Source organism: Prionailurus viverrinus, chromosome D4, assembly GCF_022837055.1.
Source record: "Prionailurus viverrinus isolate Anna chromosome D4, UM_Priviv_1.0, whole genome shotgun sequence".
Lineage (NCBI taxonomy): Eukaryota > Metazoa > Chordata > Mammalia > Carnivora > Felidae > Prionailurus > Prionailurus viverrinus.
Window position 1 is genome coordinate 62,532,327 of NC_062573.1, and position 20,496 is coordinate 62,552,822.

A 20,496-nucleotide genomic window follows, 5' to 3' on the forward strand; every position below is an offset into this window, starting at 1 on the left:
AAAGACCTAAATGTAAGACAGGAAGCCATCAAAATCCTCGAGGAGAAAGCAGGTAAAAACCTCTTTGACCTTGACCACAGCAACTTCTTACTCAACCCGTCTCCAGAGGCAAGGGAAACAAAAGCAAAAATGAACTATTGGGACCTCATCAAAATAAAAAGCTTCTGCACAGCGAAGGAAACAATCAGCAAAACTAAAAGGCAACCGATGGAATGGGAGAAGATATCTGCAAATGACATATCAGATAAAAGGTTAGTATCCAAAAACTATAAAGAACTTATCACACTCAACACCCAAAAAACAAATAATCCAGTGAAGAAATGGGCAAAAGACATGAATAGACACTTCTCCAAGGAAGACATCCAGATGGCCAACAGACACAGGAAAAAAATGCTCAACATCACTCATCATCAGAGAAATACAAATCAAAACCACAATGAGATACCACCTCACACCTTTCATAATGGCTAACATTAACAACTCAAGCAACAACAGATGTTGGTGAGGATGTGGAGAAAGAGGATCTCTTTTGCACTGTTAGTGGGAATGCAAACTGGGCAGCCACTCTGGAAAAAGTAGGGAGGTTCCTCAAAAAATTAAAAATAGAACTACCCTATGACCCAGCAACTGCACTAGTAGGTATTTATCCAAGGGATACAGGTATGCTGTTTTGAAGGGACATATGCACCCCAATGTTTGTAGCTCACTATCAACAATAGCCAAAGTATGGAAAGAGCCCAAATGTCCATCGATGGATGAGTGGATAAAGAAGATGTGGTGTGTGTGTGTGTGTGTGTGTGTATATATTATATATACATATAATGGAGTATTACTCGGCAATCAAAAAGAATGAAATCTTGCCATTTGCAACTATGTGGATGGAACTAGAGGGTATTACAGCTAAGCGAAATTAGTCAGAAAGACAAATATCATATGACTTCACTCATATGAGGACTTTAAGACACAGAACAGATGAACACAAGGGAAGGGAAGCAAAAATAGTATAAAAACAGGGAGGGGGATGAAACATAATAGACTCTTAAATATGAAGAACAAACAGAGGGTTACTGGAGGGGTTGTGGGAGAGCAGATGGGCTAAATGGGTAAGGGGAATTAAGGAATCTACTCCTGAAATCATTGTTGCACTATATGGTAACTAATTTGGATGTAAATTTTAAAATTTTTAAAAATTAAAAAAAAATAGTGAAAAAAATCCCTACCCAGAAAAAAAAAAAGAACTTGAACTTTGAGATTTAAATTAACATATCATATGTGTAAAAAGGAGGCACTTTGGCCCTCTCTCTGCAAAGGAGAGCTTAATAAACCTCTATCAAATCTGTAAAACAACAACAACAACAAAAAACCAACTATCACATTGGAGCACACAGCTCTAGAATATATCATATCTGCCTTGAATAAATCCTTCATGGAAGGTGGTGGCCAGAGCGTCTACAAAGAGAGAAAGCTGAGACTTCATTAAGGTTCCAAACAAGTTGTGGCACCTGGTTGGCTCAGCCAAGTGTCAGACTTTGGCTCAGGTCATGATTTCACGGTTTGTTGAGTTCAAGCCCCACATCAGGCTCTGTGCTGATGGCTCATAGCCTAAAGTCTGCTTCACATCCTGTGTCACCCTCTCTCTCTGCCCCTCCACTGCTCACACTGTGTCTCCCTCTCCTTCAAAAATAAATAAACATTAAAATAATTTTAAGTATTTAAAAGGTGCCAAACAAATTGTACAAGCTGAGTTTATGGCACCTTGCTACCAAATATTTGTTTTATAGACTGAAAAGAAGTAAAAATAAAACCACTCCAACCAGATCTGTCCAGACCCTTTTCCTTCCCCTGTTTTTATTTTTTTATTTTATTTTTAAACAGAGGATCTGAAGTAGGCTCTGTGCTGACATTAGCAAGCCCAGTACAGGGACTCAAACTCATGAACCATGAGATCATGATCTGAGCCAAAGTCGGGTGCTCAGCCAACTGAGCCACCCAGGCGCCCTTCTTCCCCTGTTTTTAGAAAGGGGCTCACTATTTATGTACCTGTTTCCATCCAGCCACATGCTACACCATAATCAGAATCTTGCAGAGAAGTTTTATTACACAAAGAAAAATGGAACAAAAGAACAAGAGCATAGGATTTGGGGATCTGTTAGACCTATTACTGAGAGATGAATCCTCATCTTGCTTTTCTCTCATATTCATAATTTTTTCAGTTTGCATTTTATCTATTCATTATCTAGTCTTGCAAAAAGTCTGGGCCCCAAAACAATAAAACTATGATCTGGCCTTTCATCTTTTATCAAAGTAATCCTTCAGTATATTCAAATAACCACACCAGACAACTATAGGTATCAAACAGTGTCTAGATTAAGATTCTGACTCCTCCAGGAATAGAAACTGATGATTGGATATATTTGCAACAGTCATTCGGGAATTCTGAAACAACAAAGTATTCTAACGTGGGAAAGGAGGAAAGCCAATGGAATGAATCATGTCTAGATGGGAATTATGGCAATCCTCATATTGTGAATGAGGCAAAACTAAGGTCTAAAAAGTTTAAATGACTCGTCCAGGACCGGAAAATCACATCTGTAAAATGGACTTGAACTTGGGTCTTCTAACCCCATATCCAGTGTTGCTGATGCTTCTATCTTTAGGCATATTATGGAAACAAGAGAATTTATCTTTATGATTGATTTTTAGAATGTGTCCTTCCTTCCATCCTTGATAACTGGACTGATATCACCAAATGACCTCATTTTAGAAATGGAATTATCGTAACACCGAAACTATGAAAGGAGTACTTTATTGATTTTATTAAAACTAATGTATGAAAAAGTAATTTTTTAAAAAGATTTCTTCTTAATGTTTTTATTTATTTTTGAAAGAGAGACAGAGTGCAAATGGGAGAGGAGCAGAGAGAGAGGGAGACACAGAATCAAAAGCAGGCTCCGAGCTCTAAGCAGTCAGCACAGAGCCCGAATCAGGGCTCGAACTCAGTGCGGAGCCCAACGCGGGGCTTGAACTCATGAACTGTGAGACCACGACCTGAGCTGAAGTCAATGCTTAACCGACTGAGCCACCTAGGCACTCCTGAAAAAGTAGTTTTTAAATCCTAGCTAGTGCTAGGTTTCAAACTTTGGTCTATGCCAAAATCACTTGTGCCATTTATTTGAAACACAGTGGGACATGGGCACCTCCTGCCCCCATTCTGACTCCGAATGTGTATGCCAGAACCCAGTCATCTTTTTTTTTCTTAGTTAACAAAAACATTTATATGATTCTGATGCAGGCTAAATTTGATAATTATTATTCATACAGAGCATAGGAGAGAAAGAGCAGTGAGTTGGAAGGAAACCAAGAGAGTGTTGAGTCATAGAAACCAGAAGAAGGTGCTTCAAAAAGTGAAGTGGAAGTTGAGAGAGAGAGAAGAGATAAAATGTGAACTGACACTAAAAACAAAGGCAACAAGAGCAAAAAGAAACAAGTGGGGCTGTATCAAACAAAAAAGCTTCTGCAGAGCAAAATAAAAAATGAACAAAATGAAGAGGCAACCTAAGGAATGGGAGAAAATATCTGCAAATCATATTTCTGATAAGGGGGTAATATCTAAAATATATAAGAAACTCAGACAACTTTTTTTAAAAATCTGATTAAAAATGGGCAAAGGACTTAAATAGATATTTTTCCAAAGAAGACATACAAATAGCCAACAGGTACATGAAAAGGTGCTCAACATGACTCATCCTCAGGATAATGCAAATCAGAACCACAGTGAGATAGCACCTCACCTGTTAGCATGACTACTATCAAAAAGACAACAGATAACAAATGTTGGGGAGGATGTGGAGAAAAGGAAACTCTCATGCACTTTGATGGGAATGTAAACTGGTGCAATCACTGTGGAAAACAGTATCTAGGCTCCTCAAAAAAATTAAAAATAGAACTACCATATAACCCAGTAATCCTACTGCTGGGTATGTGTCCAAAGGAAATGAAACCAATATCTTGAAGAGATACATCTGCACCCCCATGTTCACTGCAATATTATTCACAACAGCCAAGGCATGGAAACAACCTATGTGTCCTTCAACAGGTGAATGGTCAGATAAAATGTGGTGTATGTAGACAATGGGATATTAGTCAGCTATTAAAAAAAAAGGAAAAGAAGAAAATCCTGCCATTTGTGACAACATGAATGAAGCCCGAGGGCATTCTGCTAAGTTAAAGAAGCCAGAGAAAGATAAATAAAGTATGATATCACTTATGTGTGGAATCTAAAAACGTTGAACTCATAGAAGCAAAGAGTAGATTTCATGATTGCCAAGGCTGGGTGGGGGAAATGTGAGACGTTGGTCAAAGTGTATAAATTTCCAGTTATAAGAGGAATAAGTTTTGGAGATTTAATGTACCTCCTGGTGACTATAATTAACAACACCATATTGTATACTTGAAATTGGCAAAGAGATTAGATCTTAAATATTCTTACCACATACACACAAAACTCTATGAGGTGATAGATGTTGTTAACTAACTTCATTGTGGTAATATTTTCACAATATATACATATATCAAATCATCATGTAAACTTATACAATGTTATATGTGAATTATATCTCAAAAAAGCAGAGGTAAAAAGAATTTTAAAAGAATGATGAACAACCTTTCAGATCCTTAAAAACAAACAAACAAACAAACAAACAAACAAACAAAACAGATCTAGGGCTCAGGAGCCAGGTCTAAATTCAGGCTAATATCCCTTCCCCTGGATAGACTATTTAACCTCTCCTGCCTCAATTTCATCTACTGCACAGGAGTAACAATAAAAGAGTTGCTGTAATAATTAAAAGTATAAATACTGAGGGTCTGTCACAGAGTAAGTGGCCATTGCTTCTGTATTCCCAGCCTTAGAACACCTTGCTTGCTATGTTGTTGGAGTTGACAAAAATGGATGGATGGATGGATGGATGGATGGATGGATGGATGGATGGATGAATACTGGGAATAGTCCAGTAGAGAAGAGTCTAAAATGTTGTTGTACACAGTAAATCCCAATTTACAATCACAGGATTATAAACAAGGCTCCCCCAGAGACATTTTCTTCTCTTGGCTTCTGGATTCTACCCTCTCTTGCCTCCTCTCCTACCTCACTGCCTGCACTTTCTCAGTGTCTTTTGAGCTCCTCCTTTGCTCAACCTCCTAATGTCAGAATTTCCCAGGTATTCGTCTTAAGAAACTTGTTCTTCTTTATTTATATGCTAGTTGGTTTCACTGTGTTCTGTGGCTTTAAATAGCAGTCAGGGGATCCATGAACTGGACGGGGAAAATATCCTATTTTCACTAATCCCTAATTGAAATTTAACATTTTTTAATTCATGAATAAAGGAGCTGAGCACACAGTGTTACAAATAACTGTGAATTTGTCACCAATAGAAATCACAAACATTTTCATATTACATTAGAGTTGTTCCAGATATCAAAGATATCACTTACTTTTTTAGTACCTTAAATTATGGTCATTAATTTCTCAGACCTCGGGTTGTTAATTTAACACATCATCCTACTAGATCTGTTATTTAATGTATTAATACAGGAGCACATTATATTACTGTATCACAATTTTTAAAAACTTGTTTGTATTTAATATGGTTTCCTGTGTAATCTTATGCATTTTATTTTACACATTTAAAAATATCATTCTGATAAAAGTCTAGTGGCTTCACTAGACTGCCAAAGGGGTCCAACGGCATAAAAAAAGTGAATCACTCTTGATTTAAGTAATAATCTTAAATTTCAATCTTCAGCTCTAACTTCGCACTAGTTGCAGCCTCATAAATTCAGTTGCCTCCTTGACCCCTTCACAATGGGCATCCAGTAGGCATCTCAATATGAGGACCAGGAAAAAACACTAGCTCCTCTCCCAGTCTCCCCCTCACATCGCCAGAAGTTCAGGACCACCTGCAGAACAGCACCTGAAAGTCTCTAGTCAATAAGCTTCAGGAAAAAATAACAAGCCAGATGTCCCCCAGAAAAGGCAAATTGACTTTTTACTTTTTTTTTTCAATGTTTATTTTTGGGACAGAGAGAGACAGAGCATGAACGGGGGAGGGGCAGAGAGAGAGGGAGACACAGAATCAGAAGCAGGCTCCAGGCTCTGAGCCATCAGCCCAGAGCCTGACGCAGGGCTCAAACTCCCGGACCGCGAGATCGTGACCTGGCTGAAGTCGGACGCTTAACCGACTGCGCCACCCAGGCGCCCCGACTTTTTACTTTTGAAAGGAGCACAAAAGTATTAGAATTGCTAGGGTGAGCCTCTACAGAGAATTTCCAGAACCAGAAACTTCCCTTAGTAATTACTAGGGATGAATGTATACCCAGAGTCGAAAATTCATACTGCCCATCCTTTTGAGGTCTACCCTCAGGTGGGCCAATTCAGGATGTGTGGGGCAGACGGGAGGGTGAAAACAAACAGATCCTTTAAAATGGGCTTATCCACACCTAGCCAGCAAGACTCATAAAAGGCATTCTCAGAGGGTAGAAGTCATTGTCATAGGTGAGCTGGGGAGCAAACCTGGCATCTGGCCTTCCAGGCAGACCCACTGGCGAGGAGGCTCCAGAAAGTGTAAAGACCTTCTGTGGCTCCAGTGGTGATACAGAGAACAAAACTTCCTTCCCTGAAATGGTTTTCTTTGTGTAACTCAACAAGTGTGTGATGGCTCATATTCTAAATCAGCCTCATGACCTTCTTTGCATGTTTATCCTTAAAGGTCAGCCTGGTTTGGGATTAATTGTTGACTATGGGCTCATTGAACAAATGTTTCTTCAGGGAAGGGAAACTGACATTTACTGAGCATGTGCTCCACTCCAGGCCCTATGTTGGGGGTTTTTAACGTGTGGTATCATGTAATCCTCAATGAAATGACAGAGCTCTTGGGATTAATCCTGGACCATTGTCTCCTGTTCACTCGACGTGTCTACCTGCTGTGAGTTCATGTTTCCATCTCCAGCTTGGCATCTAAGGGCAAGCCCGAACTAACTCAAACTTCCTCCTCTACTTCTCAGATCCCCTGCGAGAACCCTAAATATTCCCAGGACTCTCCATGTCCTGCCCAGTCCACCTCATCAAACTGCTAATCTCTAAGATTACTTATCTAAGTAAAAGATTTCCAGATGACCTTTAAAGACTCCATATTTTTTCCACATTCCCACTACCCTTTGCCCCAGTCACCAAAATTGCTGGCCTCACAAAATCTTTCCGATTGGTATCCCAGCTTCCAGTCTGTCCCCTTTACCAGATCCATTCTCCTTCACTCAAAACCTCCCAGAATGACTCAGAACCATACTGCTTAGAGGTTTTAAGGGGACACCTCAGACTCTGGCTTCATTTTCTGCCGCTCTAGACACAAGGGCCTCGAAGGTTCCGGATTCCATCCTGTGTCAGGATCTTTATCTCCTCCACATCCATAGACATACAACATGAGACTAATCTTGAAAGTTTTTGCAATTTAATGTCATTTGTTCTTAGGCTCTGATATTCATTATAGCTTTCAGCCTAGTTACAAAGACATTTTAATTTGGAAACCCTATTTAAAAACCCTAAAATAGGGTTTAAAATAAACCTTGATTTATATTTCTTTTTTTTTTAATGTTTATTTATTTTGAGAGAGAGAGCAGGGGAGCGGCAGAGATACAGGGAAAGAGAGAGAATCCCAAGCAGGCTCCAAGTGCTGTCAGCATAGAGAGACTCGATCTCACAAACCGTGAGATCATAACCTGAGCCAAAATCAAGAGTCAGACACTTAACCCACTGAGCCACCCAGGCGCCCCTTGATTTATATTTCACACACATGCCTTCAAACACACCCACAAATGGGATCACAGTCCAAATACTGTTCTTCAACTTACTTTTTGCAGAATCCTTTTATGGTCCTTATAGATGTGCTTTATTCTTTCTGTAGCTTACTCTCTCCTGGTAGGAGTGTACCATAATTCACCATTTCCCCTATAAGCTGTTCTAATGTTTTTCTTTTATTAATACTACGGTGCACATCTCTGTACATGTGTCCCTGAGGACTTAAGTATTTCTGTAAGATTCCACAAGTGGAATGCTGGAAAGTATATGAAAAGCGCATTTTAAATGTTCATCTGTTATTGGTCTAGCTGCCCTAACCTCAAGTATTAGAGAGCATGTGGTCCATTGTGCTTTGTAACCCGAGAAGAAAACTTTGGAACAAAAACGGCCAGGCAGAACTGGAGATCAAAACAGAGCTCGGAGGAGCGATTTGGAAAGCCCCCTGGTGGCGGAGGGACGGTTCGCCCTGAGAGAGACAACGTGGAGAGGAGCAGCGCCCTCCAGGGTCTGGAGGGGAAGAGGAGCTCTGCAGGGAACGAAGAGAACCCGGCCAAGAGCCGCGTCAGCAGAGGAGCCAGGAGCGGGAGAAGAACAACACCTGACCAAAGACGCTTCCAAGTGGCCAGGAGGGTTTTCGGTAGAGTGGTCTGGTCTGAATTCTTCCCAAGGATGTGTCTGAGATCGCCAACGTAGAAACGGGTACGGTTTACTGGCTGTTTACCCCTCCAGCCCTCTCAGCCAGCCCTGAGACAGACAGGTCAAGGACCCCACCCCCCCCCCCCCCATCCATCACACAGCTGGTGAGAGCCTGAAGCCTCTTCTGAACCACAGTGTTCCCTCAACACAGGATGCCGCGTGTGTCCCCTGAACTAACTCAGAAGATCCCAACTCCAAAAGTGTTGAGTTGGCTATAGTCTTCCCCACCCTCTAGCAAGGGTGTAAAGTGGTATCCAGGACCTCCAGAGCTTTTCCACTTGCGGCTCAGGTCCCGCCCATCCCGGCCACCCACACAGACCACGCCCACCGGGCACACCCTCTCTGGGCCACGCCCACAACCAGCAGGGCTGAGGGGAGAGGAAAGTAATAGAACCGGCCTCAGGGTTATTGCGAGGATTACAGGTGTTAATATACGCGGTGAGCTTACGAGAACCCTGTTCATAGATGAACCAAAGCTGGAGGTGGTGGATACCGGGGACTGGATGGAAAGGCAGTGTGGTGCAGGCGCTCAGAGCACAGACTCTGGATCATGTCTGTCTGGGTTTGAATCCCGCTCTAACAGAGAACAAGCAAGCAATCTAACCCGCCTGTACTTCAGCTGCCATGAAATGGGATAATGAACAGCACCGCCAACTATTGTAAGGATCCAGTAGGCGGTGGCATTTAGAGCCATGCCTGGCACACAGCACCACGAAAGTGTTTGCGGTCACTCGCCATTCTGTCTCCAGCTGTTAGGAGAGAAGCTAGTGCCTGACGGGCACCTTACTTACTCAAAGGCATGATGAATTAATCATCTTTATACGACTTAGTAGAAAATGTCTTCTTTTTGGTTCCTTATTTTGCACATTCATTCAAAAAATGTATTGAATTCTTTATGATGCTAAGTAAAATAAAACAGAGAAAGACAAATGCCATATGCTTTCACTTATATGTGGACTCTAAAAAATGAAACAAATACATCAACAAACAAAAAGCAGAAACAGACCCATACATACAGAAAACAAACTAGTAGTTGCCAGAGTTGGGGAGGGGTGGGAGTGGGCAAAATGCCTGAAGGAGAGTAGGAGATGCAGGCTTCCAGTTGTTGAAAAAGAAAAAATAAATAAAGTACTGAATTCTTAACAATAGAAAGGTATTACCTAGTTTGCCTGTTGTTAAGAATTCTTTCTTCACTGATGGAGAACTTCTGGAGTTTTCCTCCTAGTTAGTGCTGTGCTCTAAGGAAGATCTGGGTAGAAAACCACTTTGCTATCTTGTTTAATCCAGGGGATTAATCCAGGGGATTAAACAAGCAACGGGGGATTTCAACATGTAACAAATAAATAAATCTCAATATGTAACAGTGCAATGGATGATACAGATGAAATAAAATGAGTGAATACCACCTGTGAATTATAAATTTCGCCACACACCCCCTTCACTCCCTTTTAGCTTGGGAAGATGTGGATGCCCAGACCTCTGCATATCAGCTCTCTTTTTGATCCTTCTATTAATCTTGCTTCAGTTCTTTATACGTAGAGCCAGAGTGCTGCCCTATGTAAATCATTTAAGGATGTAGAGCCTCACTCCAGTATAAAAGGAAAATGCAGTATAAGAGGGGTGTGAAACTTGGAGTGGGTACCTAGGTGGGCCTACCTGGGAAGTGGGCAGATCCCAGGATCCTGGCTTAATTCACCTGGGAAAGCCAGGATGTATAACAGAAGACACATCCCTTGAAGGGGAGGCTCCAAAGGTGGGGGCGGAGGGGAACTTTGCCTGGATTGGATATAGAAAATGAAGGAGGAAGTAAGAAGATGGAGGTGATGTTCCCGACAGAAATTCCATGTGCAAAGCAGAGCAGGAAAGCTTAGCATGTTCTGGAGGCCACAAGGAGTTCAGCATTGCTGACCAAATCATGCTGGAGAATGGAAGATAATGGAAAGTGGTAGGCAAGGGCCAAGGCCTTCCTTAGCTGGCTCAAGTGTCTTTTTCTGTGAGCAATGGCAAGACCCTGAAGAATATTGGACATGAGAATGACAGGAATGAATGTCCATGTATGAAATACTTCTTGGGCAGCCACGTGAAGATAACTAGACAAATGAGAGGCAAGATGTTGGCAAAGAAACTCTGGCTATGGTTTAGGTGAGTATCTGAACTGGGCAGGTGCTGAAGGGTGGAAAGAAAACAGGGGACAGAGAGGGAAAACTGGTGATTGGTTGGGTATGAGATGTGAGAGCAAATTAACAAGCTAAACTCTCCCTCCAGGCTCTGACTTGGGAAGCAGAGTGAATGGCAATGCCAGGCACAGGTGAAAAAAAATAGGAACCCGAACCTGTTTGGGGGGTTGATTTCCGTTTTAGTCACATTGTTGGAGGTGCCTGTGGGATCATCAGGTGGAGATGTCCAAGGGGCAGTTTCCTAATATGGGTGTGGAGCGCCTGCCACCTGCAAATTTGGGCTCCACCTGTGTCCTTCCCTCATTTCCTCCCTCCCCACCCCACTTCTTATCGATTCCTAAGAATGATGAGAGTTCGAGACCCTTTCCCCAGGAAAACACATCAGTCAGACACACGCAGAAGAGACACCTGTTCTCTGCCTGTGCTTCCCCTTGACTCACAAAACTATCAGCTCACAACACTGCTGACACTGGATCTGGGGGCTTTTCCCCCACACCAAGCAATCCCGTGACACCAGCTGGGTGTCCTACAATTTAACTCAATTCTGACACCATCTACCTGGAGATAGTGTCAGATCCCACAGGTGAAGGGCTCAGTCCCACAAGACTGCCCCCCACAGACACACCTCAGATGCCGGTCACAGGTCCAGTTTGTCGTCTGTGCTTCTGACCAATAGACTCTAAACCAGAGGTTTCCACGACCCCCTCCCCAGGTTCAATTAATTTGCCAGAAGGTTCACAGAACTCGGGAAAACAGTTTACTTACTATTTGCCAGTTAATTAGGAAATGATATGATAATAGATACAGGTGAACATCCAGAAAGAAGAGAGGCATAGAACAAGGTATGTGGGAAGGGGTGCAATGCTTCCACGCCCTCCCCATGCACACCACTCTCCGTGTATGTCTATGTGTACACCAGCCCAGAAGCCTTCTGAACCCCATAATATTGGTGTTTTTATGGAGGCATGATCATATGCAGGACTGATGAATTACTCCATTTCCAGCCCCTCTCCCTCTCTGGAGAATGGGAGTTGGAGATGAAAATCCCAAGCTTCTAATCATGGCAGGTCTTTCTGGTGACTGGCCCCATCCAGGAGCCATCCAGGAGCCCACCCAGAGTCACCTCCATAGAACAAAAGATAGTCCTAGTGCCCTTATCACTTAGAAATTTACACAGGTTTCAAGAGCTCTGTGCCAAGAATAGGAACAAAGACCAGATGCATTTTTATTTTCATTTTTATCACAGCATGCATGCAAATGTTTGGATGATTTCAGGAGATACCATGCATTGATCTCATCTAAGAAATTGAGTCACACACCGATGGCAGAGTAAAAGGAACCCAGCCCTAGGGACACCCCAAGGGCGGGTAGGGGAAGGGGAGTCACAAACGCAACTAAGAGGGAGTGGTGAGGGAGGAGGACCGAGGGAAGGGTGGCCAAAGTGCAGGGCAACTGGGCCAGGGAGGGCAGAGAGCCAGTATCAGGCCGGGGAGGGCCAAGGCTTCACAGATTTGCAAGGAGAAGTCGCTGGGGACATTGGTAAAGATTCTGTAAAGTGATGAGGCACAAAGAACTAAGAAGTGACCTGCAGATGAAGTGGGTTTAGTGAGTGTAGACTCTTCTCTCAGCTGGCGTCTGATTAGATCTGAGGTCATTATTCACAGAACGGCACAGAGCACCCTGCACACTAACTGCTTCCACCGGCAACACATGACCGGTAACCAATGTTAATTTCAACAGTTCAAGCCCCTTAGGAAATGAAAGTCAGGTTTAAAGTGAGAATACTTTGAAGAAATAGTGAGGAAACAGAGAGCAGTGAGTGGAGAAGAAAAACAAAAGGTACAAAGAGATATGAGTCACAGAGGGAATTATGACTCAGTCTATGTGCATTCATGAGTATTTTCCCTCTAAAGACTAAAAGCTGAGCTCTTTGCTTTCCTGTTCTAAATGTGAAATCAGAAATGAATAAACATGCTTGGAGGTGTCATTGAACTTCAGAGACAATATACAAATAAGATGTAATTTCCTCTCAGCAAACATAGTAGAAACACATTTGGTTTACAAACTAATTGAAGGAGGAAAAAACAGCTTCAAGATACACACTCATGTAGACGCACCTGGGTGGCTCAGTAGGTTAAGCATCTGACTTTGACTCAGGTCATGATCTCAGGGTTCATGAGCTCAAGCCCCGCATTGGGCTCTGTACTGACAGCTCAGATCCTGGAGTTGGCTTGGGCTTCTCTCTCTCCCTCTCTCTCTCTCTGTCCCTCCCCTGCTCACACTCTGTCTGTCTCTCTCTCTCAAAAATAAATAAAAACATTAAAAAAATTTTTTAAGATACACACTCATTTAAATAATCCACATCTGTAGTGAGGCTAATCCACTAATCATCCTTGCATACATAGATGGCAAGGGTGATTACTGAAAGATGGATAAGGGCAGCAAGGAAACAATGAAAGAAAGAAAGAAAGAAAGAAAGAAAGAAAGAAAGAAAGAAAGAAAGAAAGGGAAAAGAAAAAGAGAAAAAAGAAAGAGGAAGGAAGGAAGGAAGGAAGGAAGAAAGGGAACTTACTGTATAGAAAGGTGTGAAAAAGCCTGTGTCTTGCTTCCTGGAATTCAAGCTTCCCGCATATAAATTATTAATTCTTCCTAGAACTGCAAGGAAGGGCTCTTTTTTTTCTGGGATGTCACTGAGAGAATCATGTGAACACTGTGCGCATCCACACAGCAGGTCTCCCCTGTACTCCTTCTTGCTCATGGTCTCACAGTACACTCCACACATGGGCCCACGTTGAGGGAGTCTTGGGAACACAGCAGAACTCCTTTGATCAAGACTGCAAGATTTCTTTGCAATTATAAAATCCTATGAATCTTTTGTTGATTAATTTATAATGACTTATAACTATATTCTTTTTTAAAAATTTTTAATGTTTATTTTTGAGAAAGAGAGGAAGAGAGAATGAGAGTGTGCATGCGCAAGCAGGTGAGGGGCAGAGAGGGAGGGAGACAGAAGATCTGAAGCAGACTCCGATCTGACAGCGCAGAGCCAGCCCCATGCAGGGCTCCAACTCACAAACCCTGAGATCGAGACCTGAGCCCAAGTCAGACGCTGAACCGACTGAGCCACGGAGGGGCCCCTACTTATAACTACATTCTTAATTCTAGGAACAATAACAGCTAACACTTCAATAGCCCTTAGTTATGTGCCAAGCATTCATCTGGGCACTTTCCGTATAACCTCAGCCCAATCTTTATAACATGAAAAAGGAGAGACTGGCTGAGTCACTGGCCAAGGTCACACAGCTAATAAGTAACAGAACTGGAACTGAACCCAGGTAATCTGTTCTTAACCACTACCTCCTGTTCTAATCTATATGCTTACCACACAGAAAGTGCAAAAGTAAAATAATAAACACCCGTGTTCCCACCAGCCAGAACTGGCTACTAACATTTAAGCCAGTTGGTACTATAACATTCCTTTTCTAAAGAACCCAAACAGTGGGGTGCCTGGGTGGTTCAGTCGGTTAAGCGTCCAACTTTGGCTCAGGTCATGATCTCACAGTTTGTGAGTTCAAGCCCTGAACTGGGCTCTGTGCTGACAGCTCAGAGCCTGGAGCCTCCTTCGGATTGTGTGTATCCCTCTCTCTCTGCCCCTCCCCCACTCATGCTGTCTCTATCTCTCATAAATAAAGAAACAAAAAAAAAAATAGAAAGGAAGGAAGAAAGGAAGAATTGAACACACAAACAATTCTGTTGTCAAGGACCCCTTGGCCACGGACCCATCCTTCCTTCTCGTGCTCTGCACTTATTGCCACAAATTTAATTCATATTCTTCCAATCTGATTGGTAGTGGTGCCACGGGAACTTACAGGTGAAATGGTCCCCTTTATTTTCACCTGACTGCTGCCTGTCTATTGCTTAAAGACCACTACACTGCAACCCCTCCCACTCAAAACTCCTGCACTTGGGATTGCATTTGAACCAACCAAAAATGAGAGCCATTCTTGAAGCAAAGATTGAGATCGAACTGAAGTACAAGGACTGATAGATAAGGCTCCATCTGGAGAACAGCTTTTAATGGTGAGGCAGATTGTGTGGTAGAACATTCTGGTGGGACAGGGGGAAAGCAAGGAGTCCTTCTACAGATGTTTAAAGAGCTGGACTCCCGTCTCTGCCCTGAAGGCTGCCCGCCACAGACTTCCCCATCTCAGGCAACTGTGACTCCATTCAGGAGCTCAGGCAAAATTTTCTGCATGACCTTTCAGCTCTTTGTCTCAAAGTCCATGTCCCACAGTTCAGGTCAGAGATCTTTCTTTGTTTTGCTCGCTGATGACTGCCAGGGGTCTAGAATGGTGAGTAACTCATGATAAGTTCTGAGTAAATATTCGTTAGGGAGTTGGAGATGCCAAAGGAAGACAGGGAACAGCAGGAAAAGCCCAAGTCTTCAAGGCAGACAGCCTGAGTTGGGTTGTCTGGGCAAAACCCAACCTGCTTTGTGGTGTGACACGTATTACACATAACTTACATCAGGCCTCACCCACACTCTTAAACAGCTCTGTTGTTTCCCTGACTCAAAACAGTCTTGGGTGGAGACAAGTGAATATACCCATTTGACAGGCTGCAGACATAAGCCCCATATGTTATAAGAGCAATCAATACCCATGCTAATCACTTAGTAAGGATTTGTGAACAACTAAGATAATATACGCAAAGGATTACCTATACACCAGGTACCGCTGTAGGTATGGGGATGTATGAGCCAGCAAAATAAAGATCTCTGCCTTCGTGGAGGTTACAGTGTAGTAGGAGAAGCAGGCAATCAATGTAGTCCTTGTACTGTTGTATAAGGGGATAAGGGCAAGGGAATTTTTATTCTGGAATAAGAATTATCATTAAAAATTTAAAGGATTTTTCTAATGTTTATTTTATTATTGAAAGAGAGAGACACAGTGCGAGTCGAGGAGGGGCAGAGAGAGAGGGAGACACAGAATCCGAAGCAGGCTCCAAGCTGAGAGCACAGAGCCCGATGCGGGGCTCAAACCCACGAACTGTGAGATCATGACCCGAGCTGAAGTCGGACGACCAACCAACTGAGCCACACAAGCGCCCCAAATTTAAAGAATTTAGTAAACAAATATTTGTTCACTCAATCCTGGAAGGGATAGAATCAAGGCAGCCCTCAGTTTTATTTTGGAAATTTTAAGAAAAGTAAGGTCAGTGTGCTGTCCCTTGAGTGGGGGAAACATTACATTTTATCTTATATACGTTGTCCCCTGGGTCATGCTGAATAATACCTTCCTACCAGGTTTGCGTCTTCTTTCTCCCTCACATGCCACATGCTCGACACATCGTCCACTCTGCCCACCTCTTTTCTAGGCTCATGATGAGGAAACTGAGTGACTCACTCAGGTTCTGCAGGTGGGTTAGTGATGAAAGAATATGGAGCCTGGGTTCTGACACATTCATAGGTTCTCAAAGTATCCCCTGCTAGAAGTCTAGAATCTCATGGGCTGGACAGGGTTGGGTGAAGGGAGAGGGGAGGTACATAGGTACATAGGTACATAGGTACATAGGTACATATGGCTACAGTATTCACTTATTCAGGAAATAATTATTTACAATAATAATAAAGCTAATTTATTGAGTGTTGTAGGGTCCAGCCCTAGTCCAACAATTCCACAAATATCCTTTTTTTTAAGTATATTTATTTAATTTGAGAGAGAGGGAGAGAGATAGAGCACATGTGCCAGCAGGGGATGGGCAGAGAGAGAGAGGGAGAGAAATCTGAGGCAGGCTCCGCCCTGTCAGCACAGAGCCCTATGCAGGGGTCGAACTCAAAAACCATGAGATCATGACCTGAGCCGAAATCAAGAGTTGGATGCTTAACTGACTGATCCACCCAGGCACTCTTTCATAAATATTCTTATTAGATCTTCACAAAACCCTATGAAGTCTAGGAAACTGAGGCTCTGAGATGTTGCATAAATTGCTCAAGATCCCAACCCAGAAGTGAGAGCATCAGGAGAAAAACCAGGCAGTCTCATTTCAGAGCTCTTGAGAAAAAAAGAAACCGTATGCAAATGCAAATGCAAAAAAAATGCAAAAAAAATACATATGCAAAAAGAGAAGTGATAATACACACTTCACACTATCCCACATCAAAGGCTCATAATAGCTGGCAGACCCACTTAAAAAAATGATTGACCCATTTGCATCAAAACTGGCCTGAGCTCGGGGCACCTGGGTGGCTCAGTCGGTTAGGTGTCTGACTTCGACTCAGGTCATGATCTCATGGTTCATGAGTTCAAGCCCTGTGTCAGGCTCTGTGCTGACAGCTCAGAGCCTGGAGCTTGCTTCAGATTCTGTGTCTCCCTGTCTCTCTGACCCTCTCTTGCTCATGCTCTGTCTCTCTCTGCCTCTCAAAAATAAATAAACATTGATTTAAAAAAAAAAAACTGGCCTGAGCTCTATTCTGCTACTTCATGGTCCCCTGTGCCACTATGTCACCTGCACGTCGAGACTTTGGCTCCATACAATGTCCAGCACTTCACCAACTATCCACCAAATAATTTAATGCCAACTGATCATCCTTACTCAAGGAATCTCCAAATCACACCTTTTGAATCTTACCATTCCTCTTATATATGATGCCTGCATTGTTATGTAAAGTATAGCTCAACTGGGCATTTGGTTACTTACCTTGAAATGCAATTCCTACCAGACAATATAAAGCCTTCCTTTTCCCCTTAACTACTTTCACAGTAAGGAATTAATCCCGCTTAAGTCACAGCAAATATGAGAGGTGTTTTCTAGAGTTTTCTTTTTAAAGAATCATTATGGACTCATGAATTTTCACGTATTTGATGTCTTTCCACTATAAACATTGCTCTTTTTGGTGTTAAAATCGCCTTGACTTGACTTTTTTGGAACCCTTTGCAGATCACTCCTTTAGCCACACCATCAGCCAGGCTTAAAAGCTTCCTTGTTTCCAGCACAAGTTTTAGGTGCACCTGTCAGGTTCCTTTCAGGGGGATAACATAAGGAGTCAAGATCCAGGCCTTCAGAGCTGCTATATAGCTCCTCTCTGCTGCCCCCAGGCTGGGTGCCCAGACAGGGGATTCTATAGTGCAAAAGACGGTCTGAGTCCTCAACTAGAGGTGGGCTACCTAGAGGACTCAGAGGTCTAAGACAGCCCACTGGGGAGCTGAGGACCCAGCAATGTGAAAGAACCAGTCCAAGTTCAGGTGAAAATGCTCCAAGACCAGAACAGAGTCCAGAGGGCCTGGAAGATTTGTAAGCAAGGATGAGAATAGAACAAGGACAAGTCAAGGCCCAGGCGTTTCTGCCCTGTTCCTCCACCAGCGGAAAACAGTGGTGAACAATATCTCAGTGTGTGCAATCCTCAGAAGAGGAAGCAGGGAATAGGATTACTTTTGTTTCAGTTTAGTCATTAAAATCTACACCGAATGAATGAGTAGAAGTTACCTGGAATTTCTGATAAGTTCTGGATCCTGCTAATGAATGTTAACAAAGCACATTATAAGTAACAGACTAAAGTTAACAGAAAAACTCAGAAACCGAGGTTTTCTCGCCTGAGTTTACATAGTTCTGGCAATTTGTGATTGTGATGGTTTCAATGCATATGTAGAATATAGTCCTTTTCTGCTCATACATTGTTTCTAGCACAGCAGGTCAAATAGAATAAAATATCAATATTTCACAGTGTCCCCAAATAATAATACAACTTCAGATGTTCTACTACCTGGTTTAAGAGCTCCAATACTATCTCAAGCTTTGCCAATACATGAAATAATTGGGTAGTGATAGGTATGGCTGAAAATGTAATTGAGCTCAAGATGTGATTTAAACATTTACTTTTACACTGAGAGAAAATGTTAGAACAACTTGCATTTGGGCTACCCCCTTAAGTTCTTTAAATTCAATGCCACCAACTTGAAATTTAATGTCACTGTTGGCATTTCTAGAATTATGAGCCATACCACTTGACCAAGTAATGACAAATATTACCATTTCAGGGATATTTTATGTAAGAGGAAACCCCATACCAAAAATCTTAACCTCCATTAATAACTGAATTTTTGATGTTGTCATTAATATGTCTATTCCAACTCTGAACTAGAATGATAAAATTTGCATGGAATCTGCATTTAACCACATAGGAAGAAATATGCAGGATAATGTATAGATTCAAAGTCTTAAAATATATAGATCAGGGCTTCTAGGTGTGGTGAGCAGCTAGTCAGTAGCTGAACATGTCAAGTCTCCTTGGTGTTTCCTTATTATTTTTTAGTAATCTCTACCCACAACGTGGGGCCCAAACTCATGACCTTGAGATCAAGTGTGGTGTGCTCTGCTGACTGAGCCAGCCAGGCACCACATCCTGTAGCTGAATATGCCAGGCAGCACTGAACTCCATCCACTGGCTGCAGCCCTGAGGACTTCCTCAAAGTGGGATGTGAGACCTTTTACTCAGAATATCCTCAGTGTTACGTGGATGTCCAACCCATTTCACAAGAGAAGATTGCAACAAGAGAGACCTCATCAGCCAGTGTGGTCAACATCAGCTGAAGGGCAGCCTACTTGCACTCTTGCCTTTTCCTCAACCTCAAAAGTACCTACCAATGCATCCAAGGGCAAGGTTCTCACCAACCTGCTTAGCATGCATCCAAGTACAAGGTCCACACTAACCTGACTACCATGCCTCCAAGTGCAAGGTCCACACCATCCCCCACATCACAGTCTTACTGAATGTCTCACAACAGAGCCCTGAGGCCAGCATGGTCCACCTACACTACAAATGGATCCCTGAGGAAGACAGCTATGTGGTTGACGTTAGTTCTCACTTTCAAGAAGCATAGACTTCATTGGACTGTGTTTGGGGAAAGGGAGGCAAGGTTCGTGTCCATTGCAATGCCAGGATCTCCTGTTCACTCAACTCTGCATGGGTTATCTCCCGAAGACCAAGTAACTTGCCTGAAGGAGGCCTTACATTATATCAAGCAGAGAAGTATGATCTCACCCAACTTTGGCCTCATGGGCCAGGTCCTGCAGTATGAATCTGGGATCCTGCCTTCCACAGCCACCCCAGGCTCCCTCCAGCCAAGGGGAGAGAGCTGGCTCTTCATTTATAGACCGTTTGCAGTCACTGAGCCCTGATGTGCAGAGTTCCTACCACACACACCCTACCTCGGTGCTCCAGCAGTGCCCACCCACTCAATGGGAGTCCATGGGCACAGACACATCCTGCTAAAGCTAGGATGGGGGGACCAGCCCAGCCTCAAGAGCAACTGTGATTTTCTTTCTCACTCATGTACATTTCATACCTGTGCAATACTAAAGACCTCACTCTGTTCCCCTGCCCCAGTGGGATAGTAAGCAGTCACCAGGCTTGCAGTCAAACTTCAGACTAACCTCAGGGATAGGTCCTCAAGGCTGAAGGAAGGGCCAAGTCGCTATAAGAGCACAGTGAGCACTGATTCCTGTTCTTCCAGCCCCCTGCATTCTCAGGGCTGCCTAATCTCTGCACCTAAAGTTACCTTCTCACTCCAAGCATAAGGTAGCAAATACCTGCAGCAACAGGGAATAAAGCAGTTGCTAGACCAGGAGAAAAAAAACAGTCACAAGAACAATTCATTCTGAAGGAAGCATAATTTCAATCTTAGTTTTCAAATTTGGCAGCCTCGGTATCAGTCTCTGTTGCTTCAGGACATAACATGATCACCATCCAAGAAAGTAATCCTACAGGGTTTA

General features: G+C 42.9%; 1 pseudogene; it reads left to right on the forward strand.

The window, feature by feature from the left end:
* Nucleotides 1-19,996, forward strand: part of LOC125149882 (dual specificity protein phosphatase 5-like) — an 83,091-nt pseudogene extending 63,095 nt beyond the window's left edge.
* The last annotated feature ends 500 nt before the right edge of the window (nucleotides 19,997-20,496 follow it).